General features: G+C 46.0%; 1 protein-coding gene across 5 annotated transcripts in view; it reads right to left on the bottom strand.

Annotated features, from left to right (window-relative positions):
* Positions 1–18362, bottom strand: part of SH3GL3 (SH3 domain containing GRB2 like 3, endophilin A3) — a 116867-nt gene that overhangs the window by 79025 nt on the left and 19480 nt on the right. The gene's annotated exons all lie outside the window — the stretch shown is intronic.

Raw genomic sequence — 18362 nt, 5'->3', positions numbered from 1 at the left:
GCCCCTGGACCTCTCATGAGCAGGTCCCTGCAGTGCACCGTCTCCCTCCACTACCAGGAGCTCAGCAAAGCCGCCTACGAACAGCACAGAAGGAACAACGACGGAAAACAACCCTCAGGGATGGGTTGTTGCACCTTATTGTCTCTACGTGCAAATCCTAAGTAAACTGAAACCCCCTCTGGGATGAGAGCTATTCCACCATGTCTGCAGCGCTCCGCACTTCCTGTCCGTCTCATAACCATCCACGTACGATGGCGATCACCCCTTCTGATCCTTACTCATTTACCGTTTCTGCTCTTGGTCGCTCTGGGGATGAAATGGAAAAACTTCCAGCTGGCAAAGATTCATCGTGCCCTGGGTTGAGTGGGAGGCAGAAATCAACACAGGGTCAGCATACACTGGAAGAGACAGACGAGCAAACCCCAAAGAGCACAGCGACAGGAAGTCACGTCTAGGGCAGAGGGTGAGGGAAGCGCTCTGGGCGGGAGCAGGATGGCCATTAGGCCCTGGAGACCGAGCGCCATTTGGGGAGGCTGAGAGGAGGGGGAAGGGAATTCCCAGTGAAGGGAAAGCATGAGCCAACGCACCACGGGATGCAGGTGCCGCGTGTCTAGGCACAGAAGGTGACACACCCGATGTGGCTCAACAATGGAGGGCTTGGGTAGATCAGGAAAGCTGTGACGCCATGTTGTATTACTTGACGGTCTTTATTCCACAGTCACGATCGCTCTCTCAGAAAAAGAAATGTCCTTCCCATCACCAAGTAATTAACACCCTGTAAGGTTTTTCATGTTTATTTATTTTGTGAGAGACAGAGACAGCACAAGTCGGGGAGGGACAGAGCGAGAGGGACAGAGAGAATCCCAAGCAGGCTCCATGCTACCAATGCAGAGCCTGACACGGGGCTGGAACTCACAAAACCGCGAGATCATGGAAACCAACAGCTGGACGCTTAACCGACTGAGCCGCCCAGGCGCCCCTCCCAGAAGCCTTCTGACTCCAAGAGTCAGGGGACCTCAGAGAAAGCAAGAAATTAGATTCATATTAAATAAACAAAGAATTGTTAAGAAAGCAAAGATTAAATACATTTTACCCAAGGTGGGTTTTTTGGTTGTTTTTTTTTTTTAATTGCCTTAAATACAGACTCTTACGCTGGTATGTAGCTAATGTCCACGTCCCTCATTCCAGGAAGGCAACCTCACCCACAGCCCCAACGCTGGCAGTAAGATTTCTTGAGGAGTTTTCAAAACCCCCAGCAGGGCTGGGCCACGTCCCTTAAGGAACAGGTGGCGTTTGCCTCCCTGGGAGGACCTATCAGGGACATCCCAGACCTCCTCGTGGGACCTGGTCTGAAGATCCTGTACCACTGCTTATCCACGTGACCCTCCCACGGCAGGGAGTCTGTCCTGCCGACACCACACAGAACCACAGGATGAGTGACTGTCCATCCGAGGGCCTGGCCCCTTTTAGGTCCAGTATTGCCCCAAGTGACAAAGCCCCCTCTTGCCTTGGGACCCCCGTGAGCTTATCCATATGCAACCCTAAGGCAAAGGCACTACCCCACACCCGCCAGGTCTGAGGTGGGGGTGCTAGGAGAAAATCCCAGGACAGGTGGCAAAGGTAAGGGGGTGTGGCTTCTCAGGAGCCATCATGAATTGGGGGTGGGGGGGGAGAACACACATGCAGAACACCTGGGGAGAGCAAAATGGGGCCCTTTCATCGTGACCCTGGAGACTACAGCAGGTGGTTAGGGATGCTCACAGGCCAAGAGAACAGGAGTTTGCAAACTTTTTAAATGTTTAAATGTCGCAAACATTTTCAATGTGTATTTACTTTGAGAGAAGCATCAGCAAGCGAGTTGGGGGGAGGGGCAGAGAGAAGGCAGAGAGAATCCCAAGCAGGCTTCGTGCTGTCAGTACAGAGCCCGACCTGGGGCTCGAACTCACGAACCGTGAGATCATGACCTGAGTCGAAGTCAAGAGTCAGATACTCAACCAACTGAGCCACCCAGGCGCCCCACAAAACTTTGGGATTTTAAAGGCAGTAAATAACAACAGTAGTACTAGTAATCGTAAGAATAATAAAAAATATATTATTACAAATGTATTACAGAGGTGCTATAAAATATATATTATAAAGTAGTTTACTAAAGATTTTCATATATATTTATTTTATAGAATAAATAAATATAAGACGTTACAGTAATTATTAATAATTTACTATTATTGTTTCCATACAACAAAGTGTTTCTAACTATTCATTCTTAGGAAAGGCTCAGTCGGTTGAGCGTCCGACTTCAGCTCAGGTCACGATCTCACGGTTCGAGAGTTCGAGCCCCGCGTCGGGCTCTGTGCCGACAGCTCAGAGCCTGGAGCCTGCTTCGGATTCTGTGTCTCCCTCTCTCTCTGCCCCTCCCCCGCTCATATTCTGTCTCTCTCTCTCAAAAATAAACATTAAAAAAATTTTTTAAAAAGGAAAGGCTACTTCAATGCTTCTTTTTTTTAAACTACTGCTGCTTCCTTTGAATACTAAAATTATAAGTAGATCATGATCTCTGAAATCAAGGAAATTCAGATTCGACAGAAACTCATTTTTTTCCATATTTGTCTTTAACTCTCCTCATTTTGCGGAGGACCAGTGAACACTTCAGAGAAAGAATCCACACGTGGAGCTGGAGAGTTCGTCTGAGTGAGTACCAGGCACTCGTGCCAGCCCTGTTTCTACCTGTAGTCCTTCGGGGGGCTCTCCGGAGCAGATGCCTCCTATGGAGGGGAAGGCTGGCATGCACCCTGGGGTGCCAGCGCTCAAGGCATCCTTTTATGCACTCTGCTCTTCTGACTGGCCAGTTCCCTTTTGGGAAAGCCTGAACGCCTTACCCCTGCTGGGTGGTGGGCCTGCTTCGAAAGCAGTCCTTTGCAGAGCCAGGGAGAGGATTAACCGACCGCTTCCCTCTTTTCCCTTTGGCTGATAGGAAGCTCATCATCAAATCTGAGGGTCAATGATAGCAACTCTGTTGACCTCTTTACAGATGTGTTTACATATACATCTACTCCCACAGACCCCCACGAGCCTTGACTTTACCACGATGTATTTACAGTTTCCCTGATCATGATTCATCGTTCTAGTTAACATTTTACTTTTTAAATTTCTTACAAGCTCCTTCAAATCCTACATGGGACAGAGAATATAAACAAAAATAACTTTTGAGTTCAAATTATAAAATTCTGCTAAAACCATTCGCTGAGAGGTGACAGCTGAGGCAAACGTAAGGCCTTTTTAGGTAATAACCAAACTGCAAAGCAAAAATCATTTTATACCACCATATTAGGTAGTAGGGCCCAAACTCGTATGAAGAAAAGCTATTTTTTTCCCTGAAAGATATAATATAGCGGGCCATCAGCTTAATTTACAATTCACAGAGCTTCTAAACAATAAGAGGCACTTTTCTTTCCCATGAACAAAGACGTTTTATTCATATGTGAATAAAGCAAAGATTCTTTCTATCCTATCTACATGAAGCGATTCTGCATTTCTATACAAAATGAGGTATTTTTGCACCAGGCAGAGCCCTATTACTGAATTGCTGTGCATTGTGGATGAAGCTGTTTGATTGCACATGCATTAACAACAAAAAGCACTTTGTACTACCAAAGAAGAAAAGAAATCCTTAAGCCTTCCATGACACTCTCTTCTGTCTTTCCTTCAACATAAGGCCAATTGGCGAACCCATACGTCATATGCATTCACTTCGAGCCTAGCACGGGGCATGCCCCAGAGGGGTGGAGAAAGTGTGTGTGGGCCCACGGCAAAAGGACCAAGGCAAAGAAACTCCACCCCAGATGTTTCTAGGCTGTTCTTGGTTGTGAAATAAAATTGGAGGTGAGGGCGGAAAGTGTGAGCTCCCCAAAGTGATGGTGAGCTCCTCTAAGACGGTGAAAACTAGTTTCTACTCATTCTAGGGTTAAACCCCTGAATTATTCATATTTCTTGGTAATCTCAGAGGCATTATGAAAACAGCATTTCCTTTAAAGAAGTTGGCCCTCTTTCCTTCTCCAAAAGTTTAAATCGTCTTCTTAGAGTGTAAATACGGTTCTTAAGTTTAACAGGCACCAGCATGGACCCAACCTGTTGGATTTAACAGAAACCAACTTTTATCACACGAACAAAACTGGATTTGAAATAGGGTGTCCTAACTTAAAAACAAAGTTCTTCATCACTCCCACTCTTGAGCAACAAATTACCGAGCTGTTCGGAGCTCCTGGGTGAATTGCTCGAGACAAGTGAGACGGCAGAAAATAAACACTAATTTAAAGCTGATATCCAGGGATCATCTGGTCGCAAAACACAGACTTCAGAGTAAGTCCTTGGCACGCCCCGGGAGGGGCTGGGGAGAGGGACTTCACCCCAGTAACATCCCTGGGCTCTGATCCCAGCACATGCAGGGGACGCCTCCTGCTTCCTGGCCTCCAACGCCTGTCGAGCTCCCTTCCCTACTTTTCCCCATGCAAGACAAGGCTCGAGCACGACGCCCTGTTCCACAGACAACCCTGCTACCCTCACTCTTCTGTTCCACCTCTTTCCTTAAAAAAATGTGTATTTCTCGGGGCACCTGGGAGGCTCAGTCAGTTGAGCATCTGGTTCTTGATTTCGGTTCAAGTCATGATCTCACAGTTCATGGGACTGAGCCCCATGATGGGCTCTGCGCTGACAGCACAGAGCCTGCTTGGGATTCTCTCTCCCCCTCTCTCTGCCCCTCCCTGGCTCACCCTCTCTCTTTCTCTCTCAGAATCAATCAATAAAAACTTTACAAAGAAAAATGTATATTTCTTAAATGTGTGGGCTTTTTTATTTTTATTTTTTTTAAACTGAATTGAATCCTCAGCAGCTTTTTTTTAAGTTTATTTATTTTTGAGACAGAGAGAGACAGAGCATGAACAGGGGAGGGGCAGAGAGAGAGAGGGAGACACAGAATCGAAAGCAGGCTCCAGGCTCTGAGCCATCAGCCCAGAGCCTGACGCGGGGCTCGAACTCACGGACTGCAAGATCACGACCTGAGCTGAAGTTGGACACTTAACCGACTGAGCCACCCAGGCGGCCCTGTGTGGGCTTTTTTTTAAAAAAAAATTTTAATGTTTATTTCTGAGACAGAGAGAGACAGAGCACGAGTGGGGGAGGGGCAGAGAGAAAGGGAGACACGGAATCCGAAGCAGGCTCCAGGCTCCAAGCTGTCATCACAGAGCCCGGCGCAGGCCTCGAACTCACAAACCGTGAGATCACGACCTCAGCCGAAGTCGGTCGCTCAACCGACTGAGCCACCCAGGCGCCCCAAATGTGTGGGCATTTTTAAAGCATACTAAAATACTCCATGTGTATAAAAAATCAAAGTGTTCATTCTATAAAGGCTCACCAAGTGCTTGATTCACAGGAACATCCTGGGCCTTCGCAACAGCAGCCTCCTAACAGCTTCCTGGCTTCTACCTTCGCCCCAGTAAAGTCTATTTTCATGGAACAACCAGAATGATCTTTTTGAGAGAGAGAGAAGAGAGGGCTCAAGTGAGCAAGGGGCAGAGAGAGGGAGAGAGAGGGAGAGAGAGAGAGAACTGAGGCTCACCTGGGACTCGTGTTTTACCGGAAGCGGGGCTCATGCTCACCCGGTGTAGGACTTGAACTCGCGAACTGTGAGCTCGCGACCTGAGCCGAAGTCAGATGCTGAACGACTGAGCCACCCACGCACCCCAGAATGATCTTTTTAAAATTTCAATCTACTTTGTTCCTGCAATATTCCAGAAGCCTCCCCTTACCACTCGGTGTGAAATCAGAGCCTTTAAAGTGAGCCCCACATGAAGAGTTCCCCATATCCTCCCAGACCACCCTCCTTCCCGTCACCCGGTCTCCTCCAGCGGCTCTCATTCCTGGTCCTCAAACTCCTTGGGTCCGCGCCTGCCCCAAGGCCTTCACTCAGGCTGTTCCCTCTGCCTAGGGCACCCTTCCGGCAGATACCTGCACAGCCAACTTCCTCCCTCCAAGTCTTTGTTCAGACCTTGCCTTGTCAATGGGACCTACGCTGACCACCCTATCTTAAATACGACTGCCCCACAGTTGCCTCTAACGCTCCTATCCATCTTCCCTCCGTTTTCTTTTTGTCCACAGTCCTTATCGCTTTTGAACTTACCACACAATACACTCATCTGTCTTGTTCAGATACATTCCAAGCACCTACAACAGTACTGGTATACAGTGGGTACTCAATAAATATGCTTCAAATGAATGAATGAATGAATGAATGAATGAATGAATACCTAGATATCCAAGATGAGTCACACACACACAAAAAATAAAATCAATAAAGGTCATTCGTTAAAAATAATATATATACAGTTGGGGCACCTGGGTGGCTCAGTCGGTTAAGCATTCACCTTCGGCTCAGGTCATGATCTCAGGGGTGGTGGGTTCAAGCCCCGCGTCGGGCTCTGTGCTGACAGCTCAGAGCCTGGAGCCTGCTCCGGATTGTGTCTCTGTGTCTCTATGGCCCTCCCCTTCTCGTGCTCTCTCTCTCAAAAAATAAACATGAAAAAATTAAAAATAAGTAAATAAATAAACTTTAAATTAATAATAATAATATGCACAAAAATAGATTTGAAAATATTACCAATAACCACTCAGGAAAACATTGCTTTAAACAGAATTGTTTATACAAATAAAACCTACTATGGCAAACAGGGAAGGGCAGAGCTGGGGTGGTGCCCAGCGTCTCAGCCAGTTCTCAGAACCCCTTGGTCTTGGTGGGAGAAGTGGTTGGAAAGCCACGCATTAGCAAACACTCAGAAGAGGGGCGCCTGGGTGGCCCAGTCAGTTGAGCGTCCGACTTCAGCTCACGTCATGATCTCACGGTCCGTGAGTTCAAGCCCTGTGTCGGGCTCTGTGCTGACAGCTCAGAGCCTGGCGCCTGCTTCGGATTCTGTGTTTCTGTCTCTCTCTCTGACCCTCCCCGGTTCATGCTCTGTCTCTCTCTGTCTCAAGAATAAATAAACATTAAAAAAAAAAAGAAAAAAAGAAAACACTCAGAAGAAAAGGGGCTATTCACGGCAGCAGCAGAAAATATTAAGAATACTGAAGAATACTTGGAATACTGAAGAAGAATTTGCCAGACCCATGTTGAAATAAAACCTGCAAGATTTTATACCGAGGGACATAAAAGAATTTGAAAGTAAATGGTGATTCATGCCATATTCATAAGCAGGAAGATTCAAAATCCCCAACAAGTCCGTTTTCCCACAGATACATCTATAACAACCCCAATAATTCTGATGTTAATATTTTGAGAAAATGGACAAAAGGATCCTAGGACTCTTCTTGAAAATAAGTATGTGGAAAAAAAAAAAAAAAGTCAGGAATGCTGCAGAACACCACCAAGGAATAGGAACAGGCTTTACTAAAGATGTACCATAGAGCTACAGTAATTTTAAAAAGCAGAGAGTGCCTAAATCAGCAAAAGTGACAACAAACAAAACAGAAACTTCAGAAATAAAGCCAATATATCCAGGATGCAATTTTACAATACAAGTAGCATTTAAGATTGATAGCAAGAGGTCAAATTAGTCTATAACCTCACTAACCACGTTCATGACCCTGGAGGAAAAAAAAACAAAAAACAAAAAAACAACATTGCCATCAACCCAGTGTCAAAAAGATTCCTGATGAACTAATGGTGTAAACATTTTTTAAATGAAACTACAAAAATAAAACCACCATACATAGGTAAATATTTGTGTAATCCTGTAATCTGAGCCGAAAGGGCTTTCTAAATATAATTTCAAAATCAGAAACTATAATGGGAAAGACTAATAAAATTGAGTACAAAAAATCCTACTACATTAAAATAAAAAAATATTTTTATCAAAAGACATCATTGTCTTTAGAGAGTGAAAAGGCAAGCTATGGAGTAGGAAAAGATATGCACAACATACAGCAGAAGGAACTAGTATCTAGTATCTATAAAGAACTGCCACATATGAGAAAAAGACGGCCAACTTTAAAACGGACAAAATAGTTGAACAAGCAGGTCACGAAAAAGAAAATTCAAGTGGCCACCACATAAACGATAGAGTTTATAACCGCTTGGTTTCCATGGCAATGTACGTTGCAATCCCAATGAGTCATCACTACATGACGGGCAAAAATCTGAAAGTCTCACAATACCAAGTGTGGCCAAGGACACGAAACGATGGGAACTCTCATATCCTAAAGGTGGAAGTGTGCATTAGAATAATCTGGCATTATCTGGGAAAGTTAAAGGAAAGATGAAGGCACCCACACCCTTCAGCCCAGCGATTGTCCCACCAGGAAAACCTGTGAAATGCGCCATGGGAAATGTGTACAGAATATTCACCGCCACACTGTCAATAACAGCCCACCAAACTGGAAAACAATGTAAATGAACATCAACAGGAGGAAAGATACCTAAATAAGTGGAGCGTTTATACGGTGGATTTCTCGGCTGCAGATAAAATAATTTTAAAAAACAATGAAACTACGTGGATAAACATATATGCATAATATTGAAGACCCAATTAAAAAATATAGTCTGAGGGGCACCTGGGTGGCTCAGTCAAACAACCAGCTCTTGATTTCGGCGCAGGCCACGATCTCACAGTTCATGAGACCAAGCCCTGCACTGGGCTCTGCACTGACAGCACGGAGCCTGCTTGAGAATCTCTCTCGCTCTCAGTCTCCCTCTCTCTCTGCCTCTCTGTCCGTCCCCTGCTCTTGCATACTCTCTCTCAAACTAAATAAACATTAAATTACTATATATATTTATACACACACACACACACACACACACACACACACACACACACACATATAGTATGTCCCATGCATAAAAATTAAAAGTTGTATGCCACACTAAACTGTATTGGTTACACACACACATGGCTGGTAAAACTATAAGCCAGGAAATCATTAGTATAAAAAGTCAGAATAGTTGTATTTGTTATCCATCGCTGTGCAACATTACTCCAAAACTCAGCAACCTAACACTGCAAATGGGTATTACCTCACAGAGTTTCTGAGGCTCAGGAATCCAGAAGCATCCTAGCTGGGGGGGTTCCGGCTCTGGTCTCCTGAGGTTGCAACACATAGCAACATCCTAATTCATCACCTGATACGGCACTCAACTTTGACTATCAGCAAAACGAGGGAAACAAAGTTACTATCCAACAATAAGAAACTGCTTCAATAAATTATAGGACATCCCTATTACACAGCCACTAAAAATTACAATGTGGATCTGTACTTATCAGGGTATAAATATGGTCACAACGTGTCAGGTGAGAGAAAAAAAAACAGGCTTAAAACTGGTATATGTTATTTTTATATTTTCACAAACAAATGTAAACGTAATCATGCGGAATATACACCAAATATGAAGATTAACATAAATGCATGGTAATGAGATGCGGGTGTCTTTTTTCTTCTTTTCTCCTTGTGTTTTACAATTTTTCTTCAGTGAACAAGATATGTGTGAAATACATGATTAAGTTAAAAACTAAAAGATCCAAAACGCTGCACACAGAAAAATCAAGAGGTATAAAGGTGTCACTTACAGGTTTGAAAATTTCAGCGCCCCATCACATGTTAGAGAGGGTCACATTTTTTAAGTACGTGTATTTAACCGCGGCCCACTGATCGAAGCAGTGGTATCTCACACAACCTTGGCTCCCTCACAGCCCCTGACATTGAGGCCCAATCCCAGGGGCTTCTCGTTATTCTCAGTAGTTATGTTCTACAAAGTCAGCTCCAACCCTAATTAGTGAATACCGGGCCATTGCTCCTAGTGGAAATAGAGGTTAGGTTCCTGCCAGCCTCCGGTCACAGAAGCCTCTGATATGTATATTGGGAGCTCATCCGAATTGGCTTAGGACTTCAACGGGTGAACAGGCAAACAACGTGAACGAGTTATACCAGGAGAAAGACAATTAGCAAGTCAACCTGTAAGAGAACCTCAGGCCCAGTCGTTCCCACACGTTCATTCATGTATAGGTCACCTCCAGTGTGCAGAGCCCTGTGCTCCAGGAGACAAAGCAGAAAGGGTTAAGCCCCGGTCCTGAGCAGGGCAGGAGACAGAGGCATGGAGAAGAAAAATCAACCCCAACTGAATTCAGGAAGCAGGTGTGGCTGAACGCAGAGGTCATGGCTTCACCCTCTCCCCTACCGGTTTATACCTATATTCCCGATAACAGCAGCTGTTACAGACCTCACTCACCCCGGGTACCAGAACCGCCTCTGAGGCAGCACCACGACCTGTCTAGGGTCATCACATGCCCTATAAAGGCTCTACAACCTTAGCTCTGCAATTCTGATCTGTTTTCCACTTCTGCACACCGGTGAAGGGGATGTCTCCTACCCGGGAGAAGGTCATCCTGAAACAGTAAATTAGACTCTAGGAGAGACGCTACAACTTAGACACAAAGTTGTCACTCCGTCTAAAAAGTTAACCACATCTGGTGATGATGTTAACTCATTCTACAGATGAGAAATTTATACTATTCTTAGAGAGGAATTTGGTCTCTATAGGAGTTGTCTGCATGTGAAATACTGCAATTAACATGATTTATAAAACCCCTGTTTTTCTAATGAGTCATTGGGTTTCCTTCCTCTCCTACAAACTGTCCAGAAAGAGGCTGCTAAGTCTTAAATGCAAAATAGATTCCCACATGTCCAGCATGAGTAATTGAGATCTTGCACTCAAATAAGAAAATGAGTAAACTGACCTTTGAATGTCTCTTCCCCTTGTGGCCAATAATCCTACTCTGAATACCACCTCTAACTGTTCCAAGCATATTCAACGGGATCAAGATTAGCAAAATTAATTCTTTTTAATTTGTAGGTCAGGAGGAGAAAACAATTATTAGGTCAAAAAGTACTCTTATGATGCACTTTACAAATATGAAATTAGAATTTATCTCAAATACGAACTATATCCTTTATAACCTGGGTTGCTTACACTGTTAGGTTTCATAGAATGTAAAACTACAGGTTTTGGTTTTTTTTCAGAAAATAATTTCTTTTTTTATCTTAAATTTATTTATTTAAATTCAAGTTAGTTAACATACAATGTGGTATGGGTTTTGGGAGGAGAACCCAGTGATTCATCGCTTACACACGACGCCCAGTGCTCATCCCAACAGGTGCCCTCCTCAATACCCATCATCCGTCTATCCCATCCGCCCTCCCCTCCCCTCCGGCAACCCTCAGTTTGTTCTCCATCATGAAGAGTCTCCTATGGTTTGCTTCCCTCTCTGTTTTTATCTTATTTTTCCTTCTCTTCCCTTATGTTCATCTATTGTGTTTCTTAACATGTGAGTGAAATCTGATATTTGTCTTTCTCCACCTGACTTATTTCACTTAGCCTAATACATTCTAACTCCATCCACATTGCAAATATTTATATTTATACACACACACACACATCTTCTTTATCCATTCATCAATTTCAAATTATTCAATTTACTTTCACAAACTTCATAACATTGTTAACTGTGCCACAACAGAGTAAAAAACTGTTGGCTTTCAAAGAACTGCAGAGCTCCTGCCTGTTTCTGATCGGCATATAACAACTTCAGAACATCGAAAAACAAATCAGATGAAAACAACAAAAAAGGTAACATTTTCTCGTCGTTGACTGCATTAACCAGTCACCCAGAGTGCTAAGTTTCAGCGGCAGCGAGAAGGCAAAGGGAAAAATTCTGAAATTCATGACTATTAACTTTTACCAAAGTGTATCTCTTAGCTTGTGTCTTCCAGAAAGCAGAGCCTGAGGCAAGGGTTAAGTTTATTTGAGAGGCACAAACGCAGGACTGTGAGATTGAGGAAGAAGGGAGAGAGTCACCAGGGAAGATACTAGGGAGTCTGCAATGCAGTAGGTGATGATGCTGGGCGTCTCCCAGATAAGCCGGGAAGAGGCAGCAGGCCACTGGGCAGGTGTATTATCCAGCTGGTACTTGAGACTTTCCCAGAAAGAGCTGTAAGAACAAGCTGTACCTCAGAGTAGCCCACAGGAGGGAGAAAGAAAGGAAAATTTATTTGTGCAGCTCCCTCTGAGCGTGTCCCATTGGTTAAGGCTCGTCACAGGAAGCCAAGGACCCAACCTTTTTGGTTTCACCATCCAACCCTTATTAGCAGCCACTCAGGAAGCAGGCCCCGTGTTCTGCACTGTGGTGTTTCACCCACGACCAAACGTGGAGGGAGATTTGGCATTTGATAGAGCTCAGCCTGTGGGGCCCAAAGGCCACGCTGGCCCAGGGCTTCACCTGCGAACACCAGCCTGCTTTGAGAGCTCTGTAAGGGGCCTGCCAAGGCAGCAGTCAGGTGCTCGGAAGGAGAGGGTCAAAAGGAGTCAGCGAGGGAGAGAATCTCATGAGATGCCTGAGGTCTGTGTTTCAAAAAAAATAAAACTCTGTTCGATTGTTTTATTTATTTTTAAAAAATTTTTAGTGTTTATTTTTGAGAGAGACAGAGTGAGAGCAAGGGAGGGGCAGAGAGAGAGGGAGACACAGAATCCGAAGCAGGCTCAGAGTCTGACGCAGGGGGCTCAAACCCACGGACGACGAGATCATGACCTGAGCCCAAGTTGGACGCTTAACTGACTGAGCCACCCAGGCACCCGTGTCCTATTGTTTTAATGTTGTCGGCAATCACACTCAGCAAGTTCTGCCTCGTTCGTTCATGTGTGTGTACGTAATGAGGAGCTACCACGATCCAGCCCAGTCTGTACTAGGTTCCAGCAAAACAATAAGACAATTCCACTCCTCACAGAGATCCAACTCTACTCAAGGAAACACGTCACTCGCTAGACAAATGTGGACTGAAAGCCTAGCAGGTGCTCTAGACACTGCTCTGGGCCCAGAGATTCGGTGATTAAGAATCAATAAAACGACCACAGAATAAACAATGAGAATGATACTGGTCATAAACCTGAGCAAACGATCGCCAGTGTTGTAACTAGTGTTACTGCAACCTGAGTAAAATACATGAAACCCCATCAGTATTCAGGGCTTTAGGTGCAAACAAATACACGACAACTATACAACACAACAGGGCCTGGGCGCAGAATGGGGAGATCTGAGAAAATTTCTAGAAAATAGAATTAAGAATCCAAGAGCCTAGCAAGTCCCTGATAATTTAGAAGATGTGTCATTTAAGGAAAAGGTAACCGTTGGCTGAAAATTGACATATAAAATTGGACAAGATCCCACTGACAGGAACAGGGTGGGGAAGCCCTGTTGGCTGTTGATATTGACCTGACACCAGGGAGGGGCGCCCACTGCAAAGATGCCAGCTTCGATAATCCTTCTAGAAGGAAACCCCACAATCTCTGGCCAGATCCCCCCAGTCTCCAACCGGTAACATGGAGCTTGACTGCATTTGGGTTCAAAATGCAGGGGGCCACAATTGGGATAAAGAAATCCCTGGTGGAGGGGCGCCTGGGTGGCTCAGTCGGTTGGGTGTCTGACTTTGGCTCAGACCATGATCTCATGGTTTGTGAGTTCAAGTCCCACGTCGGGCTCTGTGCTGACAGCTCAGGACCTGGAGCCTGCTTCGGATTCTGCGTCTCCCTCTCTCTCTGTTCCTCCCCTGCTCGTGCTCTCTCTCTCTCTCTCAAACATAAATAAAATATTTTTTTAAAAGAAATTAATCTCTAGTGTGAATGCTTCTGAATTGGATATAATGATTAGTAAGGTACAATAATAGTAATAATGTTTGTAGGCATTTTTATATGTGTATGTGTGTCTACCTTTTACAGAGTTTTAAGCCTTATGAAAGTTACACACACTGAACTTGTAGCTATACTGTAAAATGTTTAAATTAACCAATGGAACATATAAATGGTGTTAATTGTTTGAATGGCTTAACTGGTTAAATTTATAAATTGAGCATTATTCAAAGAACAAATAAAATGAGTGCTCTTCTTTTTAACACAAATATTACTAGGTTTACAAATGCACTTACAAGATTTGTAAGCTGTTTTTAAAAGTTTAACATACAATCAGTTTTTACATTGATGACATTAATGAATCAAACACTGGATAAAATACCAGACAGCATAAATCTCCCTTTCTGAACCTTCAGACATTAAAAACCAAGGGACAAGAAAGTCACAGCTCCTGGATCACAACAGGCCAGGTGTGTCCATTTATACACATGTATGTGCTGTAAGAACACTGGCAATGGAGCAGCCAACTTTCCCCAGTGGGTGATGGAGGGGGCAGAAAACAGAGGCAAAAATGACAAAAAACAGTAGGTGACGCTTCCATAAGTTCCTGAAAGGAGAGAAGACAATCACCAGGCAGACAATGAAGGGAGATGAAGGGAAGCATCTATCAGTAGAGAGAAGAGCATGGGTATGGTCCAAAGTGGTAACTCAACCCAACCGCAAGTGGTTCTGGATGACCAGAGCTGGGTCAGCAGATGCAGGTAGAGGGTGGGCAAGTCCTGGAAGCAATGGGAAGGAGTAGAGGTTTACCCTGAGAGGCCACTGGAGGATTTTTAGTGGTGTATTGCATAACTGGTGTTTTCAGAAGATCCTTCTGGAAGCATAGGGAAGGAAGATGGTCTGGAGAAGAAGAAAACACAGCAAAGTATATAAGCCATGTAGGTGACAGTCAGCGAGGCAGTAATGGGTACAGAGAGGGGTTAACAGATCTTAGAATACTTAGGAAGTCAAATCTACAGCATGCGGGGGAGGGGGACAGTGTGGAGAAATGAGGGTGTGGAGTGGGTGCCCCGCACAGTGCCAAGTAAATAAGGACAATCAACAAATGTCGAATGATGAATAGAATCATGGCGACAATAACAAAACATGGCATCGCTACACACTGAGACCTTTGCCAAGAGGTCTGCCTTTATTACCTAATTTCATCTTTACATGCATCCTCTGAGGCAGGTTAATGTTTACTGTGCTTCTCTTGTAGATGAGGAAATCAAGACACAAGGAGGTTATATTACTTGCCTGAGCTCACCCAGCCACTCAAGAGAGAAGGAAGGATTGAAACCTGGGTAATCAAGCTTCCAAAGGGGAATGACAGTTGCATGGTTTCTAGAACTGGAATGATGAAAAGGGTTGGGTGGGGGGAGAATAAAAAAGCACAATTTTGGACAGTTTGAGATGTGTGGGAGGCTCCCAGGCAGAGATGTTTAGGAAGGCTGTCTACAGCTCAGGAGAAATGTCAGGAGGCATACAGTTTTGGGAATTATCAGAAGGAGGTCACGTGGATCACCTTGACAGTAGGCGGGATCACCCATGGGAGAGGACAGAGGGCCAGGAGCCAGCTCCTAGTGATCATGGAAGTTAGAGAGATGGACGGAGAAAGAGGAACCACAAAATGGAGTGGACAGAGCAGTAAGAGTCTAGCCGGCAGGGTGGTGCGGTAGGAACCACAGCAGAAGGTGTTTCAAGGAGGAAGTCGTCAAAGTGCACAATAAAGCGAACCAGATAAAGACACAAATGACTGCTGGGTTCTCTTAGGGAGACAGTGGTGAGCGTAACTGAGGCATTTCTCCAGCGAGAACGGAAGGAAAGGTAGACTGCATTGGGCTGATGGTGACCATAAGGTGAGGAAGGGGAAACGATGGTGGAGACCCACTTTGTAAAAGTCTGGCATGAAGAAAGAAGTGAGCTGGGAGGGGCTGGAGGGAGACCAAGTCAAGCAAGGGTTGACTAAGGGTTGTGAAGTAGAGGGTGAAGATGAGGAGGAGAGGCTAGGACTGATGACCAGAGGTCTCGGGGCTGTAGGGGGTCAGGAAGAGCCACCACGGAGAGCGGAAGAGGAAGCCATTCGGGGGCATAATAAGGATTAGGGACTCATCCTGAAGTTGAAGCCACACGTCTGGAACCTCAGCACGGTTACAAGATTCTCTCCGGCACTGCTTAGCAGCCCCTGGCAAGAGGGCAGACAGACGTCAGGCTGCTCCAGGGCTCAAGAATTGCAGGAAGCATGAAAAGGGATGCAGGGAGGGGTTTGCAGGGGTGTGTGGAGGGGTCTGCCCCGCGTGGCAGCTAAGCAGGCAGGAGAGGAAGAGAAGCCATAAGACACCCAGCTCTGGGGAAAGAGCTCCAGGAAAAGAGCAGGGGCCGTCATGCTGCTGAGATAAATCAGAAATAGCAAGCTGAGTGGAACTTTCCTATTGACTGGAATCACAGCTAAGGTCAAAGCTGAAGATCAAAGGCTAACAATATCCCCCATTCGGAGCATTACCAACAAGCTTCCAGCCACAAGCAAAGCCTCCACACCATACTTACCAAGCAATGCCAGCCCCGGCCCCATCCCCGACAACTGCCCCACCTCCCACCCAGACACTCCACAAATCAATCTAGGGAGAGGACACACAAGAGGAAGGGGGCGGCCGGCCTTGTGGGGAGAAGGGCCCTTCAGGGTGAGAGCAACATGTAACAGCTAAGCAAGACAAGCTGGGTTCAAGTCCCAGAACTGCGACTCATAAGCTGGGTGACCTAGGACATTACATATCCACTCTGGTCCTCAGACTTCTCGTCTATCAAATGGAGATAATAATGCCTACTCAGTATGGTTGTCACAATGATTAAATCAATTACACTATGTAAGTGTTAGCTGACTGTCCTATTTCTTCCCCTTCTCGTGGGAACCTGATGGAAATACCTTCCGCTCCCCAAAGCCAGTCAGGAGAGCACTCCAGGAAAACCACACGCAAAGACAGCAGATGCCTTCAAAGAAGGAGTACTGTTCTCTGTGGTCCTCAGAGGGTATGAGAGAAGATTCTAGGAGTTCCCTTGACTCAGCAAGAAGGCACAAGGCAGGGAGCAGCAGAAGGGGGGCCATGGGGCTCTCCAGGTAGTTTCAGGGATGAGTGATGGGACATGAAACCAGAGAAGAGGGGGGATTATATACCACTGGTGGGACCAATGGGAGAAGACACAGCTATCACTCTGGAGGAGGGGGCTGTCAGCAATTGAGGAACTAGGGCAAAGCCACTCACCCAGGGCAAGGCCAGGGACCCTGCACACACACCATCCCAGGTGGGAGACACTGGGAACTCGGCCTCCCCAGCTGTGCCCCTGCACCCAGCACCAGAAAGCCCGACCACGGCCCCTCGTCCACCTTAGCAGCCTGGAGCCTGCCTCTAACCAGGCTAAGCCACAACTACAGAAATGAAAAATGTCTTAAAACTTGAGCGTTGCAGGAAAGCTACGGCTCTGTCCATGGTATCCGCAGGGTCCCTCCATAGAAGCAAAGAAGAACTCACTTCAGCACAGCAGAAACCAGCGATGGACAAAGATAAAGCTGCTTTCTATTTACGTACAGAGCTGAGACCTCTCTGTAAATAAGATAAACATAAAAGACCTTCAGCCTCCATGTATGTTCTCCGTGGCCACCCTCAACGCACCTGCTCCAGTGACCAAGCCCATCAGAAACCAGCCCCACGGGGCACTGGCACCAACCCGTCCAGGCCCTGAGTGCTACCATTCTGTTTGTTCCCCGAAGCACAGACCACCTGTGGCAAGCCCTGGGCAGTAGACCCGCCACTTGGCCCATGTGCTCAGTCCTCAAGATCGGACTTCTGCTTCAGTTTCCTGATCTGAACTTTTTCATTCTGGAAAAGTCCAGGCCACTTGGCTAATACCCCGGCTGCAACCCTAGCTCTCTCCACCTCTGGGGTTTCCATCCTGTCTCTTAGAATCGTGGTGCCACACCCCCCTTTTCTGTCCCTCCCCCATGACTCTCCTGGAGTACTGCCAAGGTCAAACTCATCACATCCTCCTGGACATCCCATTGGAGTTACTGACCGCCACTTTAAAGGAGAAGCCCTACAACCTGGCCTGACCTCCCCCCCCAGGCCCCAGACACACACCCAACCACCCACCCTGTCAGTTCTGGCATGTAACAGTCAAGACCGCATGCATCACGGGGGGAAAGGGCCCTGCATATTGGAAAGTAGACATAACAGGACCAGAGAGATGGGTTGATTTTAGTTTTTTTATTGTTTTATTTTTGAGAGAGAGACAGAGTACAAGCAGGGGAGGGGTGGGGGGGGGGCACAGAATCCGAAGCAGGCTCCGGGCTCCGAGCTGTCAGCACAGAGCCCAAGGGCAGGGCTTGAACCCATGAACCACGAGATCGTGACCTGGGCCGAAGTCGGACACCCAACCGACTAAGCCACCCAGGCGCCCCAGGAATAGGTTGATTTTTGAGCAGAAGCTCGTAGGAAGGGATTTAAGATTTCAGAATAAAGCACGTCTGAGTGGTGCCACAGTCTCTATTCTGGCTATGGAAATGCAGCAGGGGAAAAGCATTGCCAGCGTGAGAAGAGCCTAGAACAGAGATGCT

Source organism: Panthera uncia (assembly GCF_023721935.1).
Source record: "Panthera uncia isolate 11264 chromosome B3 unlocalized genomic scaffold, Puncia_PCG_1.0 HiC_scaffold_2, whole genome shotgun sequence".
In the NCBI taxonomy this organism is placed as follows: Eukaryota; Metazoa; Chordata; class Mammalia; order Carnivora; family Felidae; genus Panthera; species Panthera uncia.
This window is presented reverse-complemented; position numbering and strand designations above follow the sequence as displayed.